This window comes from Cavia porcellus, unplaced genomic scaffold, assembly GCF_034190915.1.
Source record: "Cavia porcellus strain 051 isolate PalLab524CR breed Dunkin Hartley unplaced genomic scaffold, mCavPor4.1 scaffold_2, whole genome shotgun sequence".
NCBI classification, from domain to species: Eukaryota; Metazoa; Chordata; class Mammalia; order Rodentia; family Caviidae; genus Cavia; species Cavia porcellus.
In genome coordinates this window covers 122,848,715-122,862,370 of record NW_026947485.1, presented here as the reverse complement: position 1 = coordinate 122,862,370, position 13,656 = coordinate 122,848,715, and positions in this window count along the sequence as shown.

The following is a 13,656-nucleotide window of genomic DNA, read 5'->3' as shown; positions in this document are numbered from 1 at the left end:
ATACTGATTGATGCCTATGGAATTAGGCATGGAACCCCCAAATTGTTAGTCTTTATATTCTATTAAGTATGAAATAAATCCATAAGCAAAACTTTACAATACCAGTTTTTTAATGCATTTTAATTTCCTTTGGGAAAAAATACTGAGTTAAAGAAAAATTTAGGTGGATTACTTTTCTACATTGAATCTCCCTGCAAGCAATTCAAATAGAAATAGAAAAATATTTATTTTCAGTATTCTGCACCCTGTTATTTTTAGCATTAGTAACTGTTTACTAATTCTGTTTTTTAAATTACAACTTTTATAGTCTTCTTTTATGTATTTCAATTTAGCATAAAACATGACTTATCACTCTAATTTTAATACTATTTATTGGATTCTGTGATTGTTCCTCCAAAATAAAACATCCTGTGGTGCATTTCTACAGTAAACAGGTTGTGTGGTTTTTACAGTATCAAAGTTATAGCCACCCAATCACAATCAATTCTCAGTGAAAAATAACATCTGCAGATTAACTCAAACCATATTGATAAAATGAAGCAGGTGCTCATATTAGCATTTCTAAAGCCAGAGAAACCCATCTGCAGGAACTTGATTTACAGTAATTTTAACCTGATTTATTCTTCATTATAAGTAAGTGCACTACCCAAGAGGTATGTGAATCAAGGTACTTAGTGAAATAAACATATTGGGAAGATTACGATCTTGCAGAAAATCTGCTGTTACTATCCTTGAACAAGACTCTAGAAATCCATTAGCTCCTTCACTTTGTTTAATATAGTATGTATGTCTGTGGTTTCTTTCCATAGGTTTAAAGGAGAGCACAGATTGGGAGCAAATAACCTTTTATTGATGACATGCAATTAAACTTTCTACAGTGCACGCAGGAAATATTTTAATAGAAGCAAGATATAAATGCTTAAGGCAAATAATAATGAACAAGGGTATGTAATTATATATTTTGTATGATATTTATTTCTCAAAACCACAGTCTTATTATAAAAGGAATTTGTAATTTTATAAATATATTTTTACACATTTTATATACATGCATCATTATGCATGTAAACATACTGATTGCATATATGAATATTATATATGTGTATACAAATATGTACATAAAACACTGAAATAATGTAGGAATGTGTAAGTAAATTATGCAGCTATCAATCCTATTTATTTATTTATTCATTTTTTGTTGAACTGGGAATTGAACCTAAGGTCTGATATGAACTGGGGTCATATTGTACCACTGAGCTACCTCTTCATCTCCTTCTAAAATTTTACTTTAAGACTATCTCACAAAATTTCCCACGTTACCCACAAATTTGCAATCTTCCTGCCTTACCCTCCTAAGAAGTTGCGAATGAAGAATGAAATATGATGCAATTTGAAAAGAAATAATCAACTTGTATACATAGTCATTATGGACTGAAAAACAGCACTTTTTAATTCTGAATAAAAGAAAACCCAACAAAATGATACAGCATAGAGTCAGTCCAAACAAAACAATGAACATAGTACAGGACTTCAAAACAAGGTAAAAGGAGATCAGCAATGGCTACCATAATGCCTCTTGTTATTTTTAGAATAACTGCCCATACCATTAGGCATAATACAATCAAACAAAACAGTACAGTACAAAACCAATAAAAAATAACAATGGAAGCAATACAGGACTTCAAAACAAGATAATAGTAAAACAACAGTGGCTACCATAATGTCTCTTTGTTATCATCAAGTAGTTGCCTATAGCATCAGACATGATGCAATCAAACAAAATGAAATAGAACATCAATCAAAGCAAAACAGTGAGAGCAATACAGGACTTCAAAACAGGATAATAGAAAATCGATAATGGCTATCATCATATTTTTTATTATCTTTGAAATAGCTCTCCATGTCATCCAATATAATAAAGTTAGACAAACTGAAACAGAATAAAACCCAACTAAACAATGAAAACAACATGGGCTTCAAATTACAGTAATAGATTAACAATGGCCACTGTCTTCCCTTTTATACATTTCTTCCCCTCTCACTTTCACAATATCTGTTGTGTATTTTGGATCCCACTAAATCCTTTAGATTTTTGTGCTAGGGAGACAGCTCGATATTCACCCACGTAACTCTGAACTATTTCACCCATGACCATGATCTGAAATTGTATCCAAATGTCTACAAGAGCCTCGAGGTTATCTTTCTTTACAGTTGAGTAGCTTTCCAGTTGAGTATTAAAATGTCATGTCTTTCTTATCCAGTCTGCAGCTGATGGGGAAGCCACCTCTACTTCTGTCTGGTTCCCTGTCACATGGAGCATTATTTTCTCTCCTTTGACTTTCATTCTATGAACCCCTTTCGAGTTAAATGTGTTTCTTGTCTAAAGCATATTGATGGATCCTGTCTCCTGATCCACTCTGCCTGTGTTTCTTTCTTTAATTCTTCTTTTTTTGTAAATTGAAGCCATCTACATTAGTGGTTATGGCCATCATGCATGTCTCATCTCTGCCATGCTATTTTCCTGCTACTGGCAGCCCTCCATTCAGTTATCTGCCCTGCTCAATGCCTCCTCTGCTGCTGTTCCTGGAGCCATGGTCTTTTTTATCTCTCTCTAAAATACCCTGCAGTATTCTTTGTAAGGTTGATTTGGTGATCATGAATTCCTTCAGTCGATCTTTGTCATGAAAGTTTCTTATTTCTCCATTAATTTTAGAAGATAGTTTTTTAGGGTACATCAATCTGGGTTGGAACTTGTTTTCTTTCAGGACTTGAAATACTTCATTTCAAGCTCTTCTTAATTGGATGGTTTGTGTTGAGAAGTCTGCTGTGACTATGAGGGATTTTTCCTTCACAGATGATCTGTTTGTTTCCTCTAACAGCTTTTAATACTTTGTTCTTGTGTTGAATTGCTGGGATCTTGATTATTATATGTCTGGGTGTGGGTTTATTTTGGTTATGGCTAGCAGGAGTCATATATGCCTCACTTATCTGAGTGTCACTTTCTTTTCCCTTGCTTGGGAAGTTTTCTTATGTTATTTCTGTAAATAGAACATCAGTGTTATTTGTGCTGACCCCTGCTTTTTCCCTCACACCTATGATTTTTTTAAAAATTTTATTTAAGGAGAAAAAAAAGCAGAGAAAGGGTACAAGTTATACAGATTTACAGAAAAAAATAAACAGTAGGAAATCACTAGTTAATGGATTACGTATTGTCATCTTAGAAATAATTGTTCAAGTCACAAAATTAAAGCTTGTAAAGTGGACATTCCAACAATGATACTGCAAACAGTTCTGTTCAATGATCCAATAAAACTCAGTGATATCATTTTCTATCTTATACACTTAAATATACATGCAGTTATATCATTTAGAGCACTTTCCTTTCCTCTCTTTTGTACAATGACAATTACACATTTTGGGTTTTGTTACTCCCACAGTTCTTATTACTTTTTTGGAAGGGAGTAGAACCAAATGTGACATAACAGAACAGAGTCAATCAAATCAAAAGGGTGGACATAATAGGTAATGTAAAAGCATAATACAAGGTGATCAATAATGGGTACCATAATGCCTCCCGCTATCTCTAATAGAATTGCCTATATCATCAGTTATAATAAAATTGAACAAAACAGTAAAGAACAAAACCGACAAAACCAAAACATTGGAGACATTGTAGGTCTTCAAAAGTAGATAAAAGTCATCGAGAATGGACATCATAATGAATCTCACTATCTTCACAGCTGTTGCCTAAACTTTTGAACCTGGTACTATCAAGCAAAACAGAATAGGGGAACATCAGTTAAAAACCAGATGGTGAGAGTAATACAGGGCTTCAAATCAAGATAATGGAAAGTCAAAGTGGGTTACTGTAATATATCCTGCTATTTTTATTTATTTTTCCCTTAAATAAAAGGATAAAAATAAAAAAGTAAATAATGGAGTGGAGATTGAGATAAAAGAGGGCATAACAGCAAAACAGCGCAGATCAAAACATAACCATTTAAGTGGAAGAGTGTTTCACCACAAGATAATCCTGACATAAAAGTAGTTACCATATTGTCTCTTTCCTTGAAATCCCTGAGTACAACTTCGTATACTGTAGCACCAAATATATCTATGATTCTTAAGCTGTGTTTCTTTGGGTTGTCTTGCAGCCATGGAATTATAACTTCCTGCTCCTTGTCATTTTTAAAGAGATCTTTCCTTTCACAATCACAAACTGCAAACCTGTGTTCAAGGTTTGAAAGTCTGTCTTAAGTTTCTTTCAAGTGGTTTTGCCAGCTTTCAATGGTGCTTTTAATTTTCTGGATATCTCTTTGAATATGTTTCATGTATTCTAAATCTTTTTTATATTGTTCATTCAAGGTTTCCCTTAGTTCTCTATGCTCCTCGATTTTCTATCTATGTTTTCTCTAGAGGTACTTAGCAATTCTGTTATTATGTTTTTCATTTCTCCCTTTATCTGAAATACTATTTCTGTTCTAATTTCTTTTATAGCCACATGAAGTAGTTTCTTTGCTTCAGTTGCCATCACTTCAGAAACTTCAGGTGTGTGACTCCTGATCTCTCCCACATTTACCTCTCCTGCTCTATTTGCCTTTTGTTTCTTTGTCTTGACATATTCCTGGGTTCTTCCAGACAAGTGAGTAGTGGGGTCTCAGGTACTTCCTGCAGTGGCTCCAATTTCTCTGAAGTGAGCCTGGTTCTTCTAGCCAGTGCTGGCTATGGGTACCCAATGGTGGCCACTGGTTATGCTGGTACAGAGCTGTCTGCTGCTTTCCCAGCCTGCACTGGCTCCCCTATGGCTGCCGGAATACATACAAGGACAGGGCTCAGTCTGAGCATTTTCCATGGGTCAGCACCCAGCTAGGAGTTGCTGTGGGAAGCTGGCAGCAGTTCTGGTTCAGGGCTTATCTGGCCTGACTCCAAAATGTCTCCTGGCTAATTGTTCTCTCCCGTGGGAAGACTGAGTCCCCAGCACTCACCGCCAGCCAGTGCAGTCCTCCTGGTCTGCCACTACCCTCCACTGCCACATCTCTCTGCAGAGGCCTCTGGGGATGCCAGTTACCACTGTCACCTTCACTGCGTGTCCCCAGGTTCTAAAAGCTCTTCTCACACAGCGGGTCTGGCTCTGGGAGAGAACATCACCAGCTACCACCTTCTTGTATGACTAAGTTTTTCTTTTTTACTCTTTCTGTATGTTTGTCCTACCCATGATGCTGAATTCTAGCATGTGGACTGTGTCTCTCAGAGAAGCTGTTTACTCTGCTGCTTACTGTTTCACCATCTTCCTGAACCTCAGTTTCATTATCAGTGTTTTCAAAAAAGCAAATTACACAATAGTGTGATGACTTACAATAATGTACCCATGGGCTTGAAAAGTTATCCTCAATCTATGCATCCAACTTTCAATTGTGTTTGTTTCTTACAGACAGGAAAGTCTTTTTCCCTCAGTTTATACTACTGTGTACATCTGAATATTATTGAATTGGTTTTGTTCTATGTTTTATTTTTTAAATATGTATTTCTATTGAGGAGGAAATTCATTTTAGTCATTGATAAGGTCTCCCTTGGTAAAGTGTATTCTTCCTTGATTGCACCCATGAATTACACAGAAAAAAATTTCTCCAGTGCTATAGATATTATCACCCACAAAATTTTCATGAAACATTTGCTTATGATATGTATGAAAATCACCAAGCTTCACTCAAAATAGATAAAATTTAACTGTATTTGAATCTATACATTCCTTAGTAAATATAATTTAACAGGCATGTGACATGCATGTTATCATTGAAATATTGTGACCCACTGAAGCGTATTTGAAAACCTGACTGTAAATTCCTTGGTAAAAGGGAAACATAATATACACTGTGCCATGTCCAACAGGCCAATTCGATTTATTTATGCTCAAAAAATTGCAGAATAGAGGTGACGAGTAAAGGTATCAGGGGTGCTGAACGAGTCTGGCCTCTGATGTATTCCACCTGTTTAAAGGGAACACTGCCCTCCAGTCACGAATTCTCATGAGTATTTACAATCTGGATTTATTTCAAAATGTCATGGCAGTAATTTAACCTTGCTTTTATCTGTGTAGTTGTTAATCCTTGGCTCAAGCTACATTTTGTAGCTCTGAAACAAAGAATAATATTGATAGAATAAGTAAATCTCATGTGAGATTTTCTCAGAAAGGTAAGGAGAGTGAAGTTCTGGTAAAAGCTGTGTTACACCTCAATCCCTGACCTCCACATTTCATGTTGTGCTGCTTCCAGTGTTCACTGGCTGCCAGAGATGTTAGTGAAACCAAATCACATTAATAGTGTGAATGCGCAACTAAAAAATAAGCTATTTCAAATATGGGATAAAAAATACAGTGGAAACAGGGGAGGTGGTTTAATCCTATCTAGCCACTTTGAACACCTCTGTGTGTGTCCCTTCTTAGGCTTTTTCTAGATCCACAAGTCTTCAAGGTTCATGGTCAAACCACTAGAAGGCTGGCTTGGTTACACTGCAAACTAGGTTGCTTTGATTTCATGTGAGTCATGGTGGATCCACATGAAAAGTCTCTGTAATTTTTTGTTAAGTCCTCTTGTGCTGCTATGGGTGTGTGTTTTTATTTACATTTTATTTTTCCAGTCACTACTCATTTAACCAGATAGTAGTTTCTGATTTTCTTTCTTCCTTCCCTCCTGTCTCCATCTCTGTCTCTGTCTATCTCTCTATTCTCTGTTTCCTTTCTTTCCTGGTCTATGTTCTCCATTTTCTTTTCTTCCTATTCGGCTTTCCTACCCTTTTCTTTTCCATTCTCAAGCTGAGTACAGCTCAATCACTTCCAAGTTCCCCAGTCTCTTTGTCTTGCTTTTAATGCTTTGAAAACTAATATTCAGCGTTTGGAACCAGAGTGCTTGTCTGTTCTTTTCTGACAGCTTTCTTAGTTTGTAGGGAGGATTTGGTTGCTCTCCTTTGCCTTTTTATAAGCTATTTCTTTGACCTTGTGAATTTCTCTAACTACCATTAAATTGGAAACATTTTTGAATAAGGTCATCATCCTATCATTTCTCCAGAATATCAATAGAAAAGTAATTCTCAAAAAGTAGATAAATATAATATGAACATCTTATTTTTAAAGATATGTTAATAGCAGAGTTACTACAATTTCCTAACAAGGATTTCTCTTTCAAAAATGTCATAGAAAACCATTATAGGTTTGGGAAAAGGCTGAAATAGGTTGACCTTGTTGGTAGCAATTCTGATATTTAGGTCTATGAAAAAAAGTGCTTTGGCACTAAGGAAAAAGTTCTACACCATTCTCAAATCTAGATTTGTGTCACTGGGTAATGTCCAAAGATGTTTGTGATAATGAAAAAAAAATTCCAAAGTATGGTCAGCATTGTCATTAATTTCTTTTTTATCTGAAACCTAATGAGTCCCCCCTAAATGTATTACTTTTGAAATGTTAGCCATTAGAAAAATGATATTTGCATTTACTGCATTAGCATTTATAAGGATAATTTTGTGTTTTTTTTTCAAAAGTAATATTAAGCATTATCTTCTGGTTATAAATGGGAATGATAAGGAATTAGTGCCCAATCTGAGAACTAGTCAATAGAAATATTCTTAAGAGTAAAAGTTTCATACATCAAAACCAAAACCAATGATATTTTATAGTGTACTTCTTATCAGCACTTATCAGAATATGGAATGCAGAATATGGAATGTTGAATATGGAATATAGAATGTTGAATATGGAATTTCTAGCAAAATTCAAGGAGGAATTCATTTTTAGTTTTTAGCTATCACCAGTGACATTATAATTCTCATTCCTATGCCAATCTACTATCTTGGTTTAATTTAGAATATGTCTTTTTTATTTACATTTTTACTGAAATTATTTTGTTTCCTCTATTAATTTCTATTTCTCTCCCCACAAAATAAACAAATCCATTTATTATCCATTGCCTCATTTATGTTTTAAAAACATCTTAAAAAGCAGAAAGATGATTGCCTTATGTGCATTTATGTGTACATACATGCAAGTCTGCATGCATGTTCCCCACAGACACGAATGGTGACATGCTTAACATTTATCAGCTTGTTTATTGTTATGGTGTTAACTTTCCTCAGAAATTCAAGACCAAGTTTCATTGTGTCTTTGCAGTGTGTGTCTTACAATCTTTCTTTTATAATCAAATCTTGCTATGTAATTCAGGCTGGCATTCAAAATACTCTGTAGTCCAGAATGAGCTCACAATAATAGCAGATCTCCTGCCTCAGCCTCCTAGCTGATGGGATTATAGCCATGTCCCACCACTGCCGAATATTTCTTGTAATCTTCTGTTAGAATGCAGAGGACTTGTCACTCTGATTTTCACCTGTTTGGCATGTGTAACTTACAGTCTCTTACTGATTGTAACCGCATTTTAAAGGAGCAGTACTTTGTTTTAGTATTTCCTAAATTTATCTTTTCAAACACTTAGCTTTGACAAATACAATTTCTTTCTTTCAGCGCAACAGAACATGGCTATAATAATGTTAACCTGAGAGGCAGAGGCAGGAGAAACATGAATTCAAGCCCAGCCTGGGCGATATAGTAAGGTCTTGTTACAAACTAACATTGCTTGTATTCTAATATTTTTTCAGTAGTGTAAAAATCTCTTTTGAAAGCTTTTTCAGCAAGATTTCAATAAGGTTGATAAACAGAGACTGCAGGTTTTCAGTGTGCAGTTGATAAAATGAGAAGCGAAGAGAACTTTCCACAAGAGTTGCAGCAGCCACAGGCCTTAGGGACAGCTCTTAAATGTATTATGCCAGAGCACCGATGCGCAGAAGCGAGGAAGGTACAATTCTGTAGTTTCTGGATGGAGTTATTTATTCCTACTTTAAGCATTGCCTTCAAAAGGGGCAGAGACCATGAAAATAAGAGGGAAGAAATATAATTCTGCAAAAGGAAATTACTCATATTTATATCTGACCTTTACCGTAAGACTTGTTTTTCCTGAAAGATTCATAAGTACAGTGAGATGTTTCATATTGACTTTGCTATTTTAAAGCAAATTATCTAAAATCAGGAGTGACATTCATGGTACCCGAGCAGTCAAGTCAACTATGATTTAAATGAATATGACAATGTTTCTGCTCATACGTTTATGTGGCATTGTCATTTAAAAGGCCAAATGTTCTGTACTCAAGAATATTTGTAGAAAATTCTTTTACTACATCCAATGCCATGAATTAAACTTTTATAAGTTAACGATAACCCAAGGTCTCATAGGTTGGAGGTAGAAAATGTCTGTATTTAAGACTCAAGACCAATAGACTGAAGCACTAAAGTTTTGAGTGATGCAGCCTGTGTGGGACATTATTGAGGCAGGAGACATTAATTAACAGCAAGTCACTATCTGCCAAGTCACTAGGCAGATACTTCTCTTATGCTTGGGCTCAGAGATTGGAGCATTCTGCGCTCTGGGCCAATACTGGACTGTCACTTATTTTTGTAGACAATCTTTCCTTGGAATCCTACTGCATCATCAGTTTTACCTTTGCTGTTTGTTTCTTTGAACCTTCTGACCTGGACAAACTAAGAGACATAACTTGTGTCTTTTTAGTAGAAAAAAAAATTAATAAAGCATTTTAACTAAAATAAGTAATTGCATAATTAAAAAAATAGGAAACTAACAGTAGTTAATATAGTATGTATTGTTATTTTAGAAGTAGTTGCTCAGGTTACAAGATATAGGCATGAAAAAAATTATCAAACAAGCAATGAAAACACAAATCCCTCTTTCTGAAACAAAGAAAAATAATAATTGCTTTAACTTATATAATAAATTAAGTGATTTATGTGTAGTAGGAAGAAAATGTTCTTGTGGGTGCTTAGAATCAGTAGTGGTGATGAAGACAAAGCACATTATTATGTTCAGGTTGTACATTCTGGAGAACTTGCTTCAACTCGTCAATGGCTTCTCACCTCTAAGAATAGGTAGTGGATTTCATGGTAGCCTCCCAAAAGATGGGTATGCCCTTATCATAATTCCTGAAACCTCTGAATACTACATGATTCAGAAGAAATATCACTGCAAATTTAACTAAGTTGAGTATCTTGAAGGAAATCATTCTAGATTACTCCATTGGAGTAATCTAGGGTCTGAATGGGAAGCAGAGGTGGAGAAAACCCAGGTGTTACACCTACAGTGACATGAGGATAAAGACAGAGATTGGTGTGAGACAGTCACAAGTTGGTCACAAGCCAGGAAGCCAAGGAGAATTAGCAGCTGCCACGAAGCGGCAGAGACATTGAAGGTTTCTCTCCATAAGGCTCAGGACAAATGTAGTCATGGCAACTCCATGATGGTGGGCATCTGTTATCCAAAACTGTAAGTAAACAAACTTCTCTGGTCTAATCAGACTATTTTATTGTAATTTCATTACACTATCTCCAGGGAACTAAGACAGATGATGATGATAATATTATAGACTGATTAAGATTATTAATGAAGAAATTTCATGACAATCTTGGCGTATAGTGGGCATGCAATGATTTTATTTTTCTAAAGTATGGTTTTAAATTAATCATAATAATTATAAAGTTTTATATCTAAGCCTTTTAACTTTGCACCATTTTTACTTGTAATTTCTTATATTTGCATTTTATCTTTTAAGAATTACTAATAAAATTTCCATTGTGTATCAAAATTTTATGTGGGATTATTATTCAACTTTTAAATCTATGTTTAATGATCACTGCTTCTATGCCTCACATCTCTCATATCAAATGCTTAATTTTATTAATTATAGTTGTGATGGTGTTTTGAAACTTTGGTTTCTGAATCATACCTTTCTATGACAATTGGAATGGAATAAAATATTGAAAATGAGTGTCCTCAGATCTGCAAACTATTTTTCAAAAATCTTCAATAACTATGCCATTATTTTTTCCTAAAATATATTTCAAAAGATATTCTGTATAGAATTGATTTTATTATTTCTGTTTCTCTATTTCCCTCAAAGGGATTTAACTATGATCATTTCTTTTTAAGTATTCACTTGGCTTTTAATCTAAAAACATTCAAAAATAATTTTTATTATTGATGTTTCCTATTATAACTGAAAGAATGTATCTATTAGCAACTAATTTTGAATGCTTTGAAATTTTTTCTTTAATCTTTTTTGTCTACTTTTCCAAAACAGTCATCACCTATACACTGAATTTTGAATTTCAGTCCTCAGTACTGCAGGTCACCTTCGTTATGATCATTTTTACTCATCTTTTCCCCAACTTTGACATTTTCTTAAGTCTTTCATTATATAAATTGATATGATTTTAGCAATACCTACTTTAATTTCATCATATGTATTACATGTTAGCATTGTGCCCTTTTAGTTTTAAGGATTATCCTTTTAATTTGATTTAGTCCTATATCTCCTCTTTGTCTCTCAGCTAACTTTATTTTTAAGTGTTCTTTGATTTTCTCTCTCATTTGGAAACATAGATTTGCCTGACATTTTATTTCTTTTTTCTAAAACACATTGTCAGGCATTTCCTTCCTGACTAAGATAGGAAAGAATAAGTGAACTGGGGTTTAGTAGCAGGAAAGAACAGAGCCCAGGGGAGGTGTGTGGGTAGACAAGTTGTCAGAACATACTTCTAACATTGAATGGTGGCAGCTGGACCAATTGAGTGCAGGAAATTCTGGAGTAACAATGCAGACAGATAATGCCCTGAAGGTCCAGTGGTGGTGGACAGTGACTTCATAACTGCCTCTGTTCCATCATGTGACCAGCAGTCTAAGGAACGGCTGATACAGACATGGGCAGAAGGGCATTTTTTAAGCTAGTTCTAGTTTGGCCACTTCCCACTGTCCCTGGGGTCTACCGTTGCCGCAGTATCTCCCTGGCTCAACAAGAGTCTTGTGAAAACAAAAGTGACTTTGCAGGGATGTATGCTAAATGCCTTTGTTTCCCTTCAGACTTCTGCGCACTCCTAGGCTCTTACCATGCACTTCTATAATGTCCCTCAGCTGGTACAAGAAAAGTGTGCTTTGCAATCAAATCCTGCAATAACTGTGCAAAAAGAAGCACCAGATAACAAGCCAAGCAAGCTGAATAAAATATTTTCTTAGGTTGCATGGAGAAAGCCTAACAAGTTGGAAATATGACCAACTTACACCTATAGAAGTAATGTGAGGGCTTGTAGATTATCCAGAGTTAAAGAAAATGATGAGACTTATCAGGAATTTTCCCTTCCCTTTCCTTCCCTTCCCTGAATTTCCCTTCCTTGCTTTTCCCATCCCTCTTTTCTCATTCCCTCTCTTCCCCTCCCCTGCTCTCCCTTCTCCTCTGCTTCCCCTCTTCTCTCCCCCTATCTTCTTCTCCCTCACCCCCACGAGGCATTTTGTTTTATGAGGCACAGATGCCTTCCCTTTTCAACTCAGACACCGCAGATAGCTGGACAAAATGTTTTAGTGGTGTTTGTTTCCATATCAAGTGAAAGTCATGATATTTGGGGTGACTGAAAGAAGAAACGCAGATTAAAACAATACTGAGAAAAAATGGCCATCATAAAGAAATCTAGTAATAAAAAACACTGGCATTGCTAAGGGAAAAAGAAGCCTTTTCCATTGTTGCTTAGATTATAAACTACTCCAGCTACTATGGAAATCAGCGTGAAAGTCTTCAGAAAACTGAAACTGGAAATCCCATTTGATCTAGCTATTTCTCTCCTATGTATCTTCTCTGAAGAGTTAAAAAAGCATGTTATAGACTTTGGGCTTAACAACCAAGTTCTATTCTTGTGACAAGGCTGTGAAATTATTTGGTGATGAAGGAACGAATTACAGATAGTATACACATTACAATAATCAGAACACGTAATGATCAGAGGAGACTCCAACTCAGTGGCTTGGTTTTGATTTTTATTTCTCTTACATGCAGTACTGTAAAATAAATGACAGGTAACAGGAGTGCAGAGAGGGAGAGGATGAGGAGGTGGAGGGAGCAGGGAAGAAGAGGACAGAGGGGGACCCATGAAAGAATGAAGATGTGTTACGTCCACGCACCAAATCCACACAAGGAGTGTGAACAGTACGTCAGACAACACGAAGTAATGAAGAAAAAGAAGGTGAATTTAAGTAGAAGTCGACAGACAGATCAGATGTGTGGCTGTGTCCGCGAGATTACTTCGATCCATGAGTGTTTCTAAGTCTGGATTCTCCAATGGCAGTTCTGTTGGATTAGGCTTCAATTGACTTGGGACCAATTTATAATTTCAGTAAAGTCTTTGTAGTAGTTTCCACCTGGCACTTTGCATGAGAATCCTTCCATTTACCCTCTTGGTTTTCAGGTTTGGTAGGGCTGACACAAATGCCTTGGCTTTTGCATGCTCCTGTCCTCTCTTCGTGAGATTTTCTATAGGCATCATAGGTCTGTGATTGAGCAGGTACTTCTTTGCTCTGCAGTCCTGGATTGCTCTTCTCCTTGTTGGTTTTAGCTGATCCCACACAGGAGGGGAAGATTGATAGTTGAGTTTTCAAGCCCTTTAAGCCACAGCCAAGGAGTCATGAGCTTTTAGAAGAGAGGCTTTCAAACAGGGCTGACCTGGAGTGTATTGAGTTTATTTTATTTGTTCTTGTACTTTGGGGGCAACCACTGAAAACATTG